Consider the following 18,480-nt stretch of genomic DNA (forward strand, 5'->3'; position numbering starts at 1 on the left):
TTCAACCACTGCAACATGTGGTGAAAGACAGATGCACCAGTCCAGACAAGCATCCATGTTGTCTGAAGAGATAAACATGTTCCTTTTTTAGACATTCAAATCTCTGAAACAGGAAAATGTAAAAACTTCCTTTTCAGACAGGGAAACATGGAGAGCCAGTGTGATGGAGTAGACACTACAGCATGTCAGACTTTGACTATTGAACTACCTGACTTAAGACCCACCTACCCTGTGCTATGATATAACCCTCCAGCCCCACCTAAGCTACCCCTGGAGGAACAGTGGCATACAGATATGAAAAAATTGTAGTACAAGTGTATTAGCATATTCATTTTTGTCATCTTGTAATACAAGAATACACTCTTATTTGCGAACATGCAAAAATGTCCTGCTGAAACAGAGGGAAATTCACCTTCATTTCTCTTCCATTGTATGACACAGAAAAGCAACAATACTGTTTCAAATCTTTTGCCTTTGCCAAGCTTTGCAGATTTCTCTTAAGCTCCTCAATCATGACTCTCCATGATGGGAAGTAACACTTTGACAGTTGATGTGATCCGCTGTCAGATCAGAACTGAACACACTGTGCTGCCTTTGGGGCCAATGAGAACTGAATGAAATGCTTCTGTCTGCCTACGTTCAAATGCCAACATGGCTTAGATCTGGAAACCTACCAGAAAAAACATGGAACAAAAGTTCTGTATGACAGTAGTACTCCATGCTCCAAAGTATGTTTTGATGTTTATTGGCAAACAGAGCTAAACCCAACAATAACTACACTGTTTGCAGTCTTCTGAAGCGACTTTATTTCTTCACATTTGTTCCCACCAGGGCTGAGCTGGACAAATTAGACAGAGAGTTGAGTTTGCTTCCTTGAACTTAGAAATGTCAAGATTTGTTTAAGGCCCCCCAAAAGCAACAGTAGTCATCCTCTAAAAAAGTATTTAAAAAACAATTGATTACAGCCCTCTAGTGCTACAGGAAGCAAGAGGATGCTTTCCATCCCTGAAGCTACTACACCATCTGGTGGCCAAACAGAGGTACATTTCTTTTTCATAAGCAAGTTATAGCCAAGTGTTCGCAAACCTTTTCTCTGTCCACCTCTGTAGTGCACTGGGGTCTGGTTTGTTTTCAGACTGCATTCTAGGAAATCTTGCAGTTCCTCAGTGGGTTATCATGTGTTCCCTGACAGGAAGGAGCAATAATGGCAGACAAGCTTTCATGAAAGACAGCTTGCATTATCTTCCTCGACAGTACGCCACCATAAGGGAGCATTGGATGTGGTGGTGGTACAGTTGCAGAACTGTGAGGCCCAACATTCTTAACAGAAGCTACATGATGAACTGCATGGACTCCTTATGACACATCTCAGAATCCTGTGCAATATATAGAAGTTCCATTGCAGAAACATAGAAGTCCCTCTGCAAGCAGGTCAATATACTATGAACTCATTGGAATTCCTTGAAAGTTAAAAGTTCAAAGCCCTCATTTGAGTTCCATCACAATCATTTGGCTCTTCAAAATGGAATCTTACTATTGTAGGAAGGACAAGGGACACTGCATTTTATTTTTTAAAATATTTTTCAAAAACAAATATAAACAAATACATATAACACAAAAAACAAAAGCAAAAAACATAACACTTCACTACGCACAAACACACAAAAAAAGGGTGCAGGAAATCATATATCATCATATATCACTAAAACTAATAAATCATTACATATCAATTTCCTCTTCTAAATTTACCTCTTAATATCATTTTTCATTCATCATTCATCTATCATATCATATCATATTATATATGTAATACAATCATCTAAATACCCTATCATATATTTCTAAAACTTCATTTTCAACCAAGCATAAAAAGGTTTCCACTGCTCAGTTTGTGTCAGTTTTCGTTGGTGATCCAAAATTTCTGAAAGTCTGTCCATTTCCACCACATTCATTATTTTCTCTTTCTCTTCTTCCTCACTCTCCATGGAACATGTCTCAAAATTTTGACTTTATTGTCATCCACTATCCATTCCTTTTCCTGTGAAGCCTTCAGTAATTTATCTCTGTAAAAGATTCTGATGAATTTCACATAAGTTTCTCTTGGTAATTCATGTTTTCTCAGATAAAAAGTGCTCACTCTTCTCACTGGATCCAGTTCTTTAGATATCTCCACCATATCAATCCATTCTAATATTAATCTGGCAATCTGTCACAATGTATCTTCTCCTTTCTCTTCTGGTATATTTTGTATCCTCACCACTTGAGCTGCACTATCCATCTGAATTTCCATTAACGTTGTCTCTGCGTCATGTTGATTTTCTTCTGTCTCCGATATTTTGTCTTGATCTTTTCTTATAAGTTCATCTAATTGTTTAGTTAAAGCATCTACGCTGGCTTGGGTCTGTACAGATTAGTTTATTTGTTGCTGTACCATTGCCAACAGTTTTTCCATATTATCTTGCATAGTCTGTTTCCAGTCTTTCCCTTCCAATTCCTCTTGTGTTAATTTTCCAAGTCCTGTCTCTGACACTAACAAGCTTCGAACTTTCGCTGTTTTAGCCACCATCTTTGTTCTTCCTTCCTGTAGAGCTCAAATATCTGTTATCAGACAAATCACTTTCACTTTCAATTATCTATACATCACATCAACAATCAATCCTTAATCACTCATCAACAATAACAAAAGAAAATTATAAAGTCAAGTAAAACCTTTTGCTTACAATGTTCTTTAAGACCACTAGATGTCCTCAACGTATTATCTTCCTTGCTCCACTTATAAACTCAAATCCAGTTCTTGCAATGTCTTTTTAAATCCACTAAATGTCACTAGATGTCACTGGTGCATTGTTCTTGTTTTATTTTTGTTTCTCTTATCTACTGTGTTTATACTTGTAGCCTTGGCAGCCGCATTTCTCAATTCGCAAGAATGTCAAAACATCCAGCTGAACTCCCAAACGATAGTAGCAAACCAAGGCAATAAATGCTCCAATACCCAAATGTTATCCAAGGACAGTTAATTTGTAATCCACCAAAATTCAAAGTTGTAATTATATTTTCAGATAACCATAACAAGTTTGGTAAATCTCTTCTACAATTTCTCCTTCACACCCATAAACAGCTGGGTGGGGGGAATCTCCCTCCTCCTCTTCATCTCATGGCAAGTAAAAACCAAATCAGGCAATCAATCACTCAGTCCACACCAGGCATACACAAATGGAATAACACTTACTTAAGTCTTTCAATGTCTTTCCCTGCAGGGGCCTTCAGCTTGATTCAAAATGAATTCTTCACCATTGCTGCTAAGATAGCAGAATCTCCTGGGAAAGCCCCCCTTCCTGCGCCTTATCTCCTCAGGGATCATGCCATCACATGGAGGAGTTTGTCTCTCCTAACAAACAATCCTCGGGTCTCCTCAGATCCACAGTTTTTGGGGAAAAACAGAGTGCCTTTCAAGAGCTCAAGAAAGGCACATCTGCTCAGCTGCTGACTGGCCCTTCCTCCTGGGACACTGCATTTTAAAAGTCCCTTGTTCAAGTCATTTTAAAGAAATGGAGACAGCCATCTGTAAACTCTGAACTGCTTTGGAGCAACAATTAAAAATAAAAAAGCAAAACTGAAATGAAACAACCACCTGAATTGGACATGAAAGGAACCAAAAAACAAGTTGATGAGCTTAGAGAGAAGGCTCTGTGTTTGGAATGCATTCCTCCCAAAAACTCACTTGGTGTCAACATTGATACCTTTTTGGTACCATGCAAAAATTTATTTCTATTTGGCCAGTTATTCCAGCATGCAACCAATTTTAGCTGGCTTTTTAAAAAATTATTTGGCTAGTATTTATTCATTAATGTTGCTATCTCACATGCTTGTATTGCTTTGTTGTGTATTATACTATTTTATACTTTTAATGGTATTTCACCACCCTCAGAGTTTATGCTGGAGGCTAAAAACTGGGCTAAATAAAACATGTAAATAACTACTCAGGGGCAGTATACACCAAGTATACACCAAGTTATCAGGTCACCAGATGATAGGGATAACTAGCAGGTGATGGCCATCACTAGGCCACCTTGCTTTGGAGTAATAGGCATGTTACTAAATATTGGATGTTTGCCATCATTGACTGCAGACAGCTAGTATGGTGTAGTGGTTAAAAGTGTCAGACAAGGACCTGGAGACCTGCCTGCAAATCCCCACTTAGCCGTGAAGCTCAGTGAGTGACCTTGGACCAGTCGCTATCTCATAAGCCTAAGCTACCCCTTTCTTGAGGGTGGGAAGAAACTTTATACTCTTTGAGCTCTCTAGAGAAAGCAGGAATGTAACTAATAATAATCCAGGCAAGGTAATTCTTAGGTCCACCGGGATCAGTTTATTAAGCCCATGCACATATAGCAAAATAGACTGGATTGCTACCTCTCATCTGTGGAATTTTCTTCTATAGATTCACAAAAGCCTGACTAATTCCCTGCTAACAAGGCTAAGAGGCACCTTGAAAGTGGTGGTATTTATTTATCAGGGGAAGTGCAACAGTTCCTGCATAATGCAGCATAGCTGTTTGTTGGTGCCTCTGTGACACATTTAAAAAGTTGCAAGCCCTCCAGGACAGGGAAACTTCTTTTCATTTATGTTGTTGTGCAAATTTTTTTACAGTCCTCATTCTTTGTGTGTTAAATCTTCCCATTTGAGTATGGCTAAAATCACATGGTTACAATAAAAGAACCAGCCAAAATTTTAGACAAAATTAGGATTGTTTTGTTGTTTTTGGCAGGGATAGGTGTCAGGCGGCAGGGAGCTAAGGCAGGGTGCTGCTTGCCTGCAATCTGCTATTAGGACTCTTCTGCTTACATCCAGTACCAAAGATGGGCTGAGCCACTTAATGGGTCAGGAATAGATGTCACTGGCATAGCAATAGGGAACAGGGCTGTGATCTGCCCCTGGCATAAGAAGGCACAAAAAGGGTGTCAGTGTTATTCCTGCCATGGGCACACCAGCCTCATACATGCCTCAGGCTGGCCAGCAGATGGCTCAGTTGTCACCAAAAAGCACAGGGCAGGACAGCCAGCAGCACTCACCCTGGCCTGATCTGACAAGCAACCACACCTGGCATTCCATGGCCGGCTTCACCTTCCTCCAGCAGCAAAAGTTCAGCAACCTGGAAGTGACATGTGACACGATGACATCATAACACCACCAAAGTTTTGGATTGTCAAGATCCATATTGGGTGACACCACTACCAGCAGGGCCTCTGAGATTTTTTCAGGGGGTGCAAAGTTTCTTTTGTACCCCTTTGCAAAGGGGGAATGGTGAAACAGAGTGGGGGGAGGGTGGTGACAGGCAAGCAGAATAGGGGCAGGGGGCAAGGCAGAATGAGGGGAGGGCAGAGACAGCTAGAAAAGTCTTTGGAGCCCAGATCTACCTACCTATGTGGCATCAGTAGTGTCCCCAGCATCCCGTACGGGCAACAAGTCGGAGTAGATAGGAAAATGTTAGATCCCAGGAAATTTCTGGGCCCCCTCCTTTGACTCCTGGACCCCCCTTTTGACCCTGGGCCTGGGTACAAATTACCCCCTTTACCCCCCTCTCCTAGGTCCTGACTACCAGTGACACAGCTGCAGGAAAGTCTTTTTATTCTTACAACTCCACTGCATGGTAGGTTAGGCCTGAGGTATTCAACCTGTTCGTCCCACCTCCCTAGTGAGGCGTGGCTAGCCTCCAGGGGCATGTAGGGGGGGAGAGGTGGCCGCAGCTGCTCTGCTGCATGTGCTGCTTCCTGACTTGCTGCTTTCCTGTGGCTGAGAACGAGGTGGGTGGGGCGTGTGAAATGAGGTGGGAGAGAAGGCTGGCTGGGCAGCTCAGAGGTGCTGCATCTCATCAGCTCAGGGCTCGCTCCTGGCAGGCTTCAAACTGGGAGGGAAGCCTGACCTAGAGAGAGCAGCAAAGCACTTTCCTCCCCTTGGGAAGGAGGGAGCCCAGCCTGCATCCCTCTGTCTTGCCTGGGGGGAACAGGGGTGGCATCTGCATGTTGGGGTGTATGTGTGTGAGCAGTCCCAATCTGCTTTGGGGGTGAGTTGTAATCTTGCTGGGTGTGGCTGCAATCCTATCCACACTTTCATGGGAGTAAGCCCCATTGACTCAAATGGGACTTACTTCTGAGTAGACCTACATAGGCGTGGAGTCTGTGTCAGGTTAACCAAGGATCTTCACCCTTCTCTTTTTCCTCCTCCTTTAAAAAAGAAAAAAGCCACTCTTGATGGCTTTGTCTCCAAAAATTGATTAAAAAATAAGAACACCCATTCCTTTTCAGCTATCCACCTTTTTCCTCCTGCCTTCTTTTTTTTGTTGGGGGTGGGGGGGTTACTTCCCACGTTAGCTGCTACTGTAAGACAAAAGGCACAATCCTAGCTGGGTCTACTCAGAAGTAAGTCCTATTGTGTTCAATGGGACTTGCTCCCAGGAAAGTAGGGTTAGGATTCCAGCCAAACAGTCTCTGGGTCTCAGTTTGAATCAGTTTGCAATTAGCAGATACACACAAAACAAAGTCTCCCCCTCCCCCAGCAAATTCATCACTCCCCCCCTTTCCAAAACCCTCCAGGTGTGCTGCTAACAATCTCAGGGCACAATCCTAACCAGGTCTACTCAGAAGTAAGTCCTATTTTGTTCAGTGGGGCTTACTCTCAGGTAAGTGTGGTTAGGATTGCAGCCCCAGAGTGCTGGCAGCCTTGTTTCTAGTGTATAATTATAACACCTTCATCCCCATTTTGGGGGTAACTGAGGTGAGGTCTTGTAATGAGGAGCCGCTGCCAATGGCCACAAGGATCAGGGGAGGCATGGGCTGTAAAAGTTCGAGAACCACTGGGTTAGGCTGACTCATGGTCACAAGATTTGTGGCTGAGTAAGACTGTGAAACAGGCTCTGCATCAAATGCTGTACTCATTGCATCACATTAACACAGATTAATGGTCAGAATGTATGGGTTCAACAGTAACAGGTAAGTTAACCAACAGAGAAAGGCAGAAGACACAGAAAATTACAATCTAGGACAGTGGTTCCCCAACATTTTAGCACCAGGACCCACCTAGGTTTAGCAGATTTTTTTAAAAAGAGCTCTAGAAAGAAAAAAAAATTTATTTATTTATAAGTAATAACCAGAAAACACACCATCAAATTGACACATGCTTGCAAACTGCAGGAGCTCAGCTTCTTGCAGTGCAGTTAGCAGCTATCTTGAGAACTGCAGGACCTGAGCTCTTTGTAGGGTAATTAGCAGCTCTTACATCTGATTTTTTTTTCAGTAGCCTCAGGGCTTGAGGCAATTAGTTATCGGACTTTTCCATCACTCTTTGACAACCTACCAGTGTGTCCCAACCCACAGTTTGGGAACCACTGATCTAGGACATGGAAATATGTTCTACACATGCAGCTCTGGGTGTATAACTAGAGTTGTCCATAAGAGGTCTCTCTTCTCAGCACAGCTGCTCTGTGTAGATGTTTCTTATATTTAACAGTGCTTAATTTTAAAAACTGTCCTGGAGTAATTTACAGTTCAATCCTCTACAGATTTACTCAGAATTAATTCCCACAATTTTCAATTGAACTTACTCTCCAGTAAGTGTGTAAGACTGATTGCAGCCTTAGTGATCTTAATGGCCAATCCTATCCTTGTGGTATGCTGGTGAACCACAAGGTTCTGGCATTGTAAAAGCTTCTCTGTCATTTTGCATTGGCAGTACTCTCCACAAGGCCCCAAAAGCTGCATGAGGCTGATAGCACCCCCAAATTGCCTGTCAGAGATTCTCTGCTGGCAGTGGAGGTGGATCAGGGAAGATTGGACTGGGACTGGGATGGATCATGGCAGCAGTGGTGTGTGCCAGATCCAGAATCCCCCAATGAGCCATGCCTCCGGAAGACTCCTCAACACAACACCAGCAAAAGAGCTGGCATGGCTTTATGGAGCCCCACAAGGGACCATGGAGCAACCACAAAAGTAAACAAATTTTTCTTTATTTAAGAACACAAGAACTGCTCCACTAGATCCGGCCATAGGCCCATCTAGTCCAGCTTCCTGTATCTCACAGTGGCCCACCAAATGCCCCAAACTTATCTCCCCGGGTCAGCCTAGTCCCCAGCCAGTTCACAGTTTGCAGCAAATGCTGTGTCAGTGTCCCTGCACTGTTCAGGACAGCCCAGGACAAACCCCATCCTTGGGGCCTCACCTACAGCTTTCCCACTCTAAAGGCCAATAGATAGCGATGCATCTATATTTACATGCAGGTAACTAATATCATGGCAACATACCACAGTAGACAACCAACCATATCAGAAGCCAGTCAACTGCAACATTCATTCATGTGTTGACGGGAGTTTCACTGCACCCTTGATACTGAACAAAAGAAGAGCCCTGCAGGAGCAGGCCAAGGACCCATCCTCTTCAGTTTCCTGTATCTCACAGAGGCCCACCAAATGCCCATGGAAGCACAGAAGACAAGATACCCATATCCTATTGCCACTTCTTTGCATCCAGCATTCAGAGATAGGCTAAGTCAAAAACCCAGCAGTTGCATACCATTATTCTGGCTTGTAATCAGTGATGGACTTTTCCTTCATAAATCTATCCAATCTCCTTTTAGAGGCATCTAAGGCAGGTGCAATCACAGCATCCAGTGATAAAGAGTTCAACAGATTTTTTTTCACTCAATGAGTGATCAAATTCCCTTTTGTCTGCTTTGACTCTTGAGGCAGTCAGTCATTTTTAGCAGATGTCCCCTGGTTCTAGCGCTGCGTGAGAGAAAAAGGAATTTTGCTCTTTCCATCCCATGCATAATATTATGTGTCTCAGTCATGTCCCCCCTCAGGCACCTTCTTTCTAGACTGGAGAGCTCCAGATGATCCAGCTTTCTGGAACTCATAGGAAAGGTGTCCCAGCCCATTCTCCATTTTGGTTGCTCTATTCTGCACCTTTTCCAGTTCCACTATAACCTTTATACTGGTGGTTCCCAAACTTCCCTAAGTAAGTAAGGGCAGGAGGTCTGGTCTAGAGGGTAGAGCCTCCGTCTGCCTGAAGATAACATCCACAAGGTCGCCAGTTCAGGGCAACCGGCACCGTGCGACCTTGAAGCAGCTGACAAGCTGAAGCCGAGCAATTCCATCTGCTCTGAGTGTGGGAGGATGGAGGCCAGAATGTGAAGCCAGATCGGAATGAAACACCTGAATGTAGTGCTTCTTGAAAGAAAGAACCTTCTTTCAATTGTAAAAATCCCTATTTAATAAGGGATTTAGATAAGTCTGCCTATGTAAACCGCCTTGAATAAAGTCTTGAATAAAGACCAAGAAAGGCGGTATATAAATACCTGTTATTATTATTATTATTATTATTACTGGGTCATGGTGCCCTTGCAGCCTTGGCTCAGTTGTGCGCTGCCATCTTGTATCTAGTGTGATCCAAGATCATGGTGCCCCAATCTCTTGAGTTCTTGCATAATCCAAGATGGCAGTGACCTTGAGAGCCAATAAGAGGTGTCACCAGGGATATCTTGCAGCACCCCAGGACACCATAACACACTTTGGAAACCTCTGCTTCATACATATGATACTGATTAGGAATGTGGCAAAATTTTCACCATGAAAGCAGCTGAGGATTAGTAGGAGAGAACCTAGTCTGCATGCAGAAAAGCCCAGGTTCAATCCCCATCATCTCCAGGTAGGGTTGGGAAAGAGCCTTGTCCCAAAACTTGAGGAGTCACTGTAGACCAATGTAGATGGTCCTACCTTCCTGCATAAGAAAATATAAGGCAACTTCTTGTGTACAGATGATGGGCTCCCCACCTGGTTTCATACACATCATGGCAAGTTACCACTGGGTAAATGGTAATGTGTTTGACCCACTGAATGGTCAATATTCGTTCCAACACATTGCAGGACTCTACTTTGAGATATATTTTACCTTGGGACCTGAATTTGGGTATCAGGATGTGCTAACTTGGCAGTGGCCTAGTTCTCATTGAGATAGTCAATCTGTGTCTAGATCAGAGGTTTTCAACCACTGTGCCACGGCACACTGGTGTGCCATGAGGCTGCCTCAGGTGTGCCGCGGGCCCAAGGAGTCAGGCAGTGGCAGCAGCAGCAGCAGCTGCGCATGAGAGACAGTGAGAAATGGCCACTTGGAGCCTCGAGCAGCAGCAGGAGAAAAAGGGGCAACCGGCGAAGCTCCTGCTGTTACTGGTGCCTGCCGCACACGCGCTGATTGGACAGCCAGCCAGGCAGCCAGAGAAGCTGGCTGTGGGAGTGTGGAGGGAGTGAGGGCGAGCCAGAAGGTAGAAGCAGGTAGGGAGCCAGAAGCAGCTGGCTGGAAAAGGATCCTTGAGAAACCCTTTTCCTTGCCTGCAATGCCCCAAAGTGACCCTCCCTGCTTTGCCTCCACTGGCAAGGCTTTGACAGTAAGGGCACTGGGCCACAATCCTGTCCACACTTACCTAGGAGTAAGCCCCGTTGACTATAATGGGGCCTACATCTGAGTAGACATACAGAGGCTTGGTCGCACTCTTTCTTCAATACATGTGCAAGCAAGTGATGCTTTTCTCTTCCCCCCACCCCACCTCCTCCCCTCCTGCACACACATTCCCTCATAATTGCTGTTAACCCCTCTCTTTCTGCCCTCCCCTCCCTCTTCCCCACCTTCCAAAGTCCAGAATCAGGTGCCTGCATGCTCTCTCTCTTACCCACACCCCATTGAATACTGCACTTGCTTCAGTCACATCTTCTCATCACCCCACATTTCTCCAGTATGTGCTCAGTCTCACCTCTTCGCCAGCACCTCCTGGCATATCAAAGTATATCAACTGATAACAGTTTGAACAGTTTGATTCAAAACATTGTTCCTCCTTTCCAGAAACCACGTATACTTTCCTCTCCAAGCTTCTTGGGAATTTAATTGTCATGTAATGATGTAAAGCTGCAATCCTAACCACACTTTCCTGAGAGCAAGTCCCATTGAACAAAATGGAACTTACGTCTGAGTAGACCTGGTTAGGATTCTGCCCTCAATGTATTAGGCTGCAATCCTAACACTTTCCTGATAGTAAGCTCCATTGAACAAAATAGGACTTGCTTCTGAGTAGACCTGGTTAGGATTGTGCCCTTAGTTATATTAATTAATTGTAACATAATAATGTAATTAAAAAATAGTAGTGTGCCTTGACAACTTTAGTGCCTTATCAGTGTGCCATGACCTGAAAAAGGTTGAAAATGGCTGGTCTAGACTATACTATTGTAGTTGAAGGCTCACCTAACTGAATGTGATCACCCATGGGGAAAGGGAAAATCTTGCATTGCTTACCTAGAAAGCTAGATGAGAATCTTTCTCCTTAACATCTAGTTTTCTATGTTGTAACATTGGGAAGAATGTGAGAAAAGACCAGAAAAGGGATCCCACCACCTCTCCTTCCCTTTTAACTTCCCTCATGCACTTCATGGTGCATGCACCATGATGGGATTCTAAAATCCCATCCACTCTAATCACATGTAAACAAGATCACCTTTAATGATGAGGGTCTACTACAAAAACCTTCCCCATTCCCTCCTCACTATGTTTTTTCAACATTATGTAATAGTAGCATTACAATATCTATTATAGTTGTTGCTTTTATCTTTTGTTCGTCAGCAGATGTCAAATCTATTTTGTTCATTTCTTAATCTCATTATAAGGTATAACTATTCTTCTCAAGAACTGGGTCTGGACTATATTCATAACAAGGGATACTGAAAAGCAAACTCTCTTTGCCTCCATTTGGAATAGGCTTGACTAAAACAAGTTACTGTCAACAAACAACAAATATAACTCTAAATCCATTTCAAATCCAGCCTGAAATTTAAACTCCCACTGACATCACTGTGGGTGCAAGAAGGTCCAAACATTCCCACAACCCCCACTGTCTCATGTGAATACTTGAATCCTGTCTGGTCTCCCCTTCCTTCCAAACCTACCTGGAGATGGTAGCGGCAGCAGTGACAGAAAGGCTACACTGCAAGGACTCTTTCTGCCTCTTTGTGTGCCTTGAATGCCCATCTCGTAATGAGTTTGCTGATGTAATCATATTCTCGCCACCACAGTTGCCCACTTCCCAGTTTCTGTTTTAGGCCTCCTTGCCACTCTGAGAAAAATAATTCTCCAGAGCACTTGCCAGCTTATGTGGACATCATATGCCCTGGAAACTATGTCTCCCAAGGCTCCTTGCACCCAAAATGCTATTATGAACAAGGACTACATTCTCCAGGGTCCCTGGCATCTGCAATGCTGTAATTTCAGATTCTTTCAGTTTACATATTCAACACATCAATTTGTTTGCATTATTGTATCCTTGTCAGATGTTTCAGATGCGCAGTAGTCAATACTTGCAGGAAACTATGTCTCTTCAAATGCTTATCCAGCTGCATGGTAATTATGTCCCTGTGGTAGGGTCCTATGCACTTCAATCAGCACCTTGAGAGGAGGCCAGAAAGACCCCATGTGATTGGCCCCACTCTGTGCTTAGAATATTCACTCACACACACACACACTCAGGCAGCACAAGCTCATATCATAGGGAAGTGCTTCTCAGGGGGGGGGCTACAGTTGTGGGAATCAAGTGGGACTCTGGTTATCTGAACAGGTCAACCACTCAGAAGCAGCAAAAATCTGGTCTGTCTTGTTCAGAAAGCTACATCCATTAAGATACAATGAAATACAGATTCAAATTCTGTGTACATGATCTGTTTCTTTAGTTAACATTAAACCGTCACTGATGCATAGCTACTGGGTTCCAATTTATACTGTACACTTTTTAAAGTGCTGCTACAACAATTTGGCTGCAGGCCATGGGTCTGTATGGGTGAAAGCAACTGTGGAAAAATAGGCACAAAATGTTTCACCCTTGAAATCAAGCCTTTTGGTTCCATCATTATTTTTGTCCTTATTTAACTGTCTGGGCTTCAGGATGTAATTTACAGGGTGAGTTGTGCATCACTGAAATTGGTGAAATTCCACTAGTGCTTAAGGGACTATGTTATGGTTAGTCATCTGTGAATAGCTTTACACTAAAATTTGTCATGCCAGCAAATAAATGCTGAGAAGAATGAAGCATATCAGTTGTTGCATCAGCACATTGTGAGCCTTGGTATTGCAATGGTATTAGGGGATGTTCTAGGAAAATTGCTGGGAGGGAGAGACAAAGAAAAAATTTGTGCAAGGGTATCTGAGCTGGTGCTTCACCATCCTGAAAGAAAGCTGGTGATTTCTAGCCTCTGTGAGGCCGGTAAATGGAATGTAGCACTGGGAAGAATCCTAGATTTGCTATCCAAAAATGTCTTTTTGTATAAGTGGGTATGTAGGACAGAAAAAGCAAGAGTCTGCTGTGATACAGTAATCACATTACAGTGAGAGTTTGGCCTCCTTCCTTTTTGTGATGGCTCCTTGAGATTGCTGGATGGGTAGGGAGGAGGGGAGGCCTCTGGCTTTCATTACAAGCAGTCCAATTTCTCAATAGGTAAAGCAGCAGCAGAAGGCAGAGCAAAGCTGCATGAGTAGCAGGAAAAGGCAAGATTTACAAGAAGAGATACTAAGCCATTTTTCTGAATCTGGCAAGGAGGAAGAGACAAGAGAACACACACTCATGAAGTGGGTACAAGTTTACCATTTATCTTCTACATTTTAATAATTGTCCATCAGCATATTCAAGCCAGAGATGTGACATCATATGCAGCAGCTCATGGGACAGTGAAGTCACCTGCTCCACACTAAATCAGGACGGCAGGCCGTGATTATTGATCTCAGTGACGCTTGTCTCCATCTGCTTAAAAGAAAACAGGCCAGTAAAAGAAAGAGAGAGAGAGAGAGAGAGATGTTTGAAATGCCCCTTAAAGTGGTTCCTTAAAGTTTGCTGATGTCATCATATTCCCACCACCACTTCTCACTGACTGGGTGGAGACAATCTTTTTATGGGCCAAACATTATTAGATGCATGCAGGATTGCCCATAGGTTGGCATATAAAGTCTGAATACAGAGAGAAGAACAATGAGGCCAAAAAGTAAAGTCATAAAACAAACAGTAAATTCCAGTTTTACTGCTGTCCGTTTCATTCCTTGGCTTTGTTATTCCCCCCCTTCCTTCTTTCTGAATTCAAGATGTGTACTTGGTTAGGTGACCGCTTCATTCATATGATCAGAGGGCTCTGGCTCACAGAGAGGTTATGTCACAACATATTTGTTGTTCTTAAGGGTGCCACATCTCCAAATTGTTTTTTCTGCTACAGATCAACACAGCGACCCCCTGCGTGTTTTAAATGGAATACTTCATCCACAACTGTGTGTTTCCCTTTCTGTGACAAGCCTAAGGACAAATGATTCTTAACATTTTGTCAAGCAGCATAGATACATTTAGCATTTACATCGCACTATGAATCCTCTAAAAAGAGACTGTCTTAATGTTTGCAACAACTGGATTATAGTTCAGTATTATCCCCATACTACAGATGGGGAGTCAAAGTCAAGAGATAAGGGTTTGTCTGGTACATTCATGGCTGAATTGGCAACTTCCCAACTCACACCCCACATAGTAAGTCTTAGCCAAAAACCTGGAGCTTTTGAAGAAAGCAACAAGTAGCCACTATAGACACAAGAGGGTAGACAGGATCATGTATGTTGTGTGAGCAAGATCATTTTGACAGAAGCATTCTAAATAAAGACATGTTGACAATTCCTCAGTCAACATCTAACGTAACTGCTAACTGTCCTCTGAATTAAAAATATTTTATTGGACAAAAATAGATGCAAGCAACCCTTATGTAATCCGGCTCCCAATCAAAAAAACCAGTATCAAAGTATAAAACAGTTCAAGAGAACTAATTACTATCACTATTGTTTTTTCAAACTCTTTATCATATATGCAAATCTAGCTTATTGTAAATGCAACATTTGGTGCTACCTGGAGATGCATTTTTGTCATTGTCCCCCCTACTTCTTTTTAAAACATGCATTACTATCACTGTAGATAAATAGCTTGGAGGTTTGGAGCACTGGTGGGAAGGGCTGCTGGTTGGAGCTTCTAAGCAACCCTGGATTGTGGCATCATCAAACACAAACATTTTTTTTTTTAATTCATGCAAAGAAAAACTTATGTTTGTGAAATAGGGAGCACACAATCTAATACATCATAGTTGCCCTCTCTGTGTCCCTGGTTTACACAACTAAGAAGTCAGTAATTACTGAATCCAGAGGTTATTTCAGTACTGGCTTTGCAGTTAAACTCTATGAAAAGGAAAAAGAAGATTTTAAGATGCATTTTGCCTATGTCTGATAACCAAACCATCTCTTCCTGAGGTTGGTATTGATTAAGTGAATACAATGTTGGGTCAAATTTGACTCATTTCAAAACGTAAGCATTTTGTTCTAGTTGATCTTTAAGTGATATGATTAGATATATCCGCTGCTGTAGGGCACATAAGAGATGTCAATTCTCCCCTCCCATGGGACTTTTAAATGGGCATGGTCAAAAGGTTAGGCTTTGCTTTATAGATTTTCATATCCCATGAAATTCTTAGGCCCTCCTCTTTTCCCCCTTCCCAGTCTTCTTCCTAAGTGAGCTGCATTTTTGTCAATGCAAGAGAATCCTCCCTTCTGATCACTCAGAGTATCTTTGAGTTGCTTGCTGACATCCTTTAGTAAATTCAAGAGACTCACTCTCAAATGAAATCTAACAGTGCACTCCTATACATGTCTACTCAGACTTTAAACACGTGTTGAAAAGGATTTACACTTTGAAAAGTGTGTAGAGGATTGCCACCTAAGCCACTTATTATCTACTGGCGATGAATTTAAGTATGGGAGTGGTGGAAATCAATGTTGGTACAGTATCTAGAATAGATCTCCAGCAGCTCATCGATTGTCAGTCCAAAATCTTGGCAGGCCTTTGCTAAAACAATCAGCCTGAAGAAAACACAGGTCATAGTTCAGGATGTGGACTCACCTCCCTGCATTACAATTTCTGCACATGGAGGTTGTCCATGACTTTGCGTACCTTGGCTCAACGATATCCGACACTCTTTCTCTCGATACCGAGCTAAACAAATGCATCGGTAAAGCAGCTACCACGTTTTCCAGACTCACAAAGAGAGTCTGGTCCAACAAGAAGCTGACAGAACATACCAAGATCCAAGTCTACAGAGCTTGCGTGCCGAGTACACTTCTGTACTGCAGCGAGTCATGGACTCTTCGCTCACAACAGGAGAGGAAACTGAACGCTTTCCACATGCTCTGCCTCCGACGCATCCTTGGCATCACCTGGCTGGACAAAGTTCCAAACAACACAGTCCTGGAACGTGCTGGAATCCCTAGCATGTATGCACTGCTGAAACAGAGACGCCTGCGTTGGCTCGGTCATGTTGTGAGAATGGATGATGGCCGGATCCTAAAGGATCTCCTCTATGGAGAACTCGTGCAAGGAAAGCGCCCTACAGGTAGACCACAGCTGCGATACAAGGACATCTGCAAGAGGCATCTGAAGGCCTTAGGAGTGGACCTCAACAAATGGGAAACCTTGGCCTCTGAGCGGCCCGCTTGGAGGCAGGCTGTGCAGCATGGCCTTTCCCAGTTTGAAGAGACACTTGGCCAACAGTCTCAGGCAAAGAAGGAAGGCCCATAGCCAGGGAGACAGACCAGGGACAGACTACACTTGCTCCCAGTGTGGAAGGGATTATCACTCCCGGATTGGCCTTTTCAACCACACTAGATGCTGTTCCAGAACCACCTTTCAGAGCACGATACCATAGTCTTTCGAGACTGAAGGTTGCCAACGATAAGACTGGTGTCTTAATTTGTAATGCACTCACTTATTCTCAGTAAAGAAGTGTCAATGATTCCTACATGGTAAACTGGGAGGAGGACATGGAAATGAAATTAAGAGCCCAATTCTACCTAATGCCCCACATGGTGATGCAGCAGCATCAACACAGCATACGCTGTATCCTGCAGGGGAGTTTTGGCCTCCAGAGGCCTTCTCAAGGGAAGGGAACATTTGTCCCCCTCCTCCAGAGTAAGACCCTGCTGGTCAAATTGGACCTGTGCCAGCAATGTCACTGGCACAATTCTGTATGAACCTATCAAGGCAGAGGGGGCATGGGAAGATGGTTAGGATTTGGTGGGCACTGTGGAGGAGTGCACTTCCAGAATGCCAGTGCAGAGGCCACAACAGCCCTATGTGGGAAACAGCACCCACCAAAAAAAGTAGGTTGGCTGGGAGGACAGTACAAGGGGAGGGCTGGGGGCATGACAGAGGCAGGTGGGAGTGACATTTGGCACAGGTATCTTACAATGAATGCTATCCCCTCTCACAACACTTGGCATGTCCCCTTTCTCTCCTTGGACTTGCACCAGCTAAGCAGCTCTTACAGGGAGGAGACCCATTGGTGAGTTGGAGTCTCATGAGGAGATAAGGAAAAATATTTTCCCTTGCCTCCCCCAAGCCTCCTGTTCTCCCTCCCTGGATGCAGCGTAAACCTTCTTGGCGTGGCTGTATCAGTGGAGAGGAGACCTGATAGGATTGGGCTGTTAGCGACTCTCGGCAAAGCTGTATTTGGTTCACAAATTGTCTTTTCTGTTCTTTGAGGCTTTCTCTTTTATTCCTGCATTTGGTGTCTTCCCTTGTATATTCAGGTAGGAGTACATGACAGATGTAATTTGAGTTGGTTCAAGTAGGTAAAATGTAGTTCTGCAAGCACCGGGCTCTTCAAAAGTTTGGAGAAAGAGGGTTCAAACTCCCAACTGTGGGGCAAGCCACTCACTCCTGTGTGCATCAAGAATCTCTGTTGGCAATGGAATGTGGAAAATTAGTACTTGCAAAAGAAAACCCAAACATAAAACCAGTGGGGGATAAGTTAGAAAACCCTTGCTGTATTAGAACCAGTTCCAGTAAACAGCCTGAAGGGTACCTTCATTACTAATCATTATCTATCCCATAATTTATACCTGCTTCAAAAATATTTGGAAAAAATTTCCTAGGTCATAACGTAGACAGTGCTTCAGAATTCTTCTCATTCAATGGTGTAGTCCTGTAAGTCTTCTGGAACGTCCAGCAAAGGCCAAAATCAAAGAGAAAAGACCAGCCAGTGAGCACCAGGCAGGGTTTTGGACCAAAGGCTTTGAGAAACACAGTATTCATTGCATTATTTTTGCCTAGTTGTCTTATTAACTAATTGGTCCTAGATCTACTATGACCACTGCCAAGAGGAGGGGAAAGAGCTCTTTGAACTAGCATTTAATAGTATAAACATGTCTGAATGGATTAACTGCAGCTGTGGGATTACTCTGAATTCTCCCCATTTGCAACCAATTTTATCTAAATACAGACACTGCATCATAATACCCTATGCATCACAATGCCCCATATGCAAGCTTGATTTCAGAACAGTAGGCAAAGCTACATTTTGTTCAGTTATCCAGCAGAGGTGGGCAG

The sequence above is a fragment of the Tiliqua scincoides genome, chromosome 1, assembly GCF_035046505.1.
Source record: "Tiliqua scincoides isolate rTilSci1 chromosome 1, rTilSci1.hap2, whole genome shotgun sequence".
Taxonomy (NCBI): domain Eukaryota; kingdom Metazoa; phylum Chordata; class Lepidosauria; order Squamata; family Scincidae; genus Tiliqua; species Tiliqua scincoides.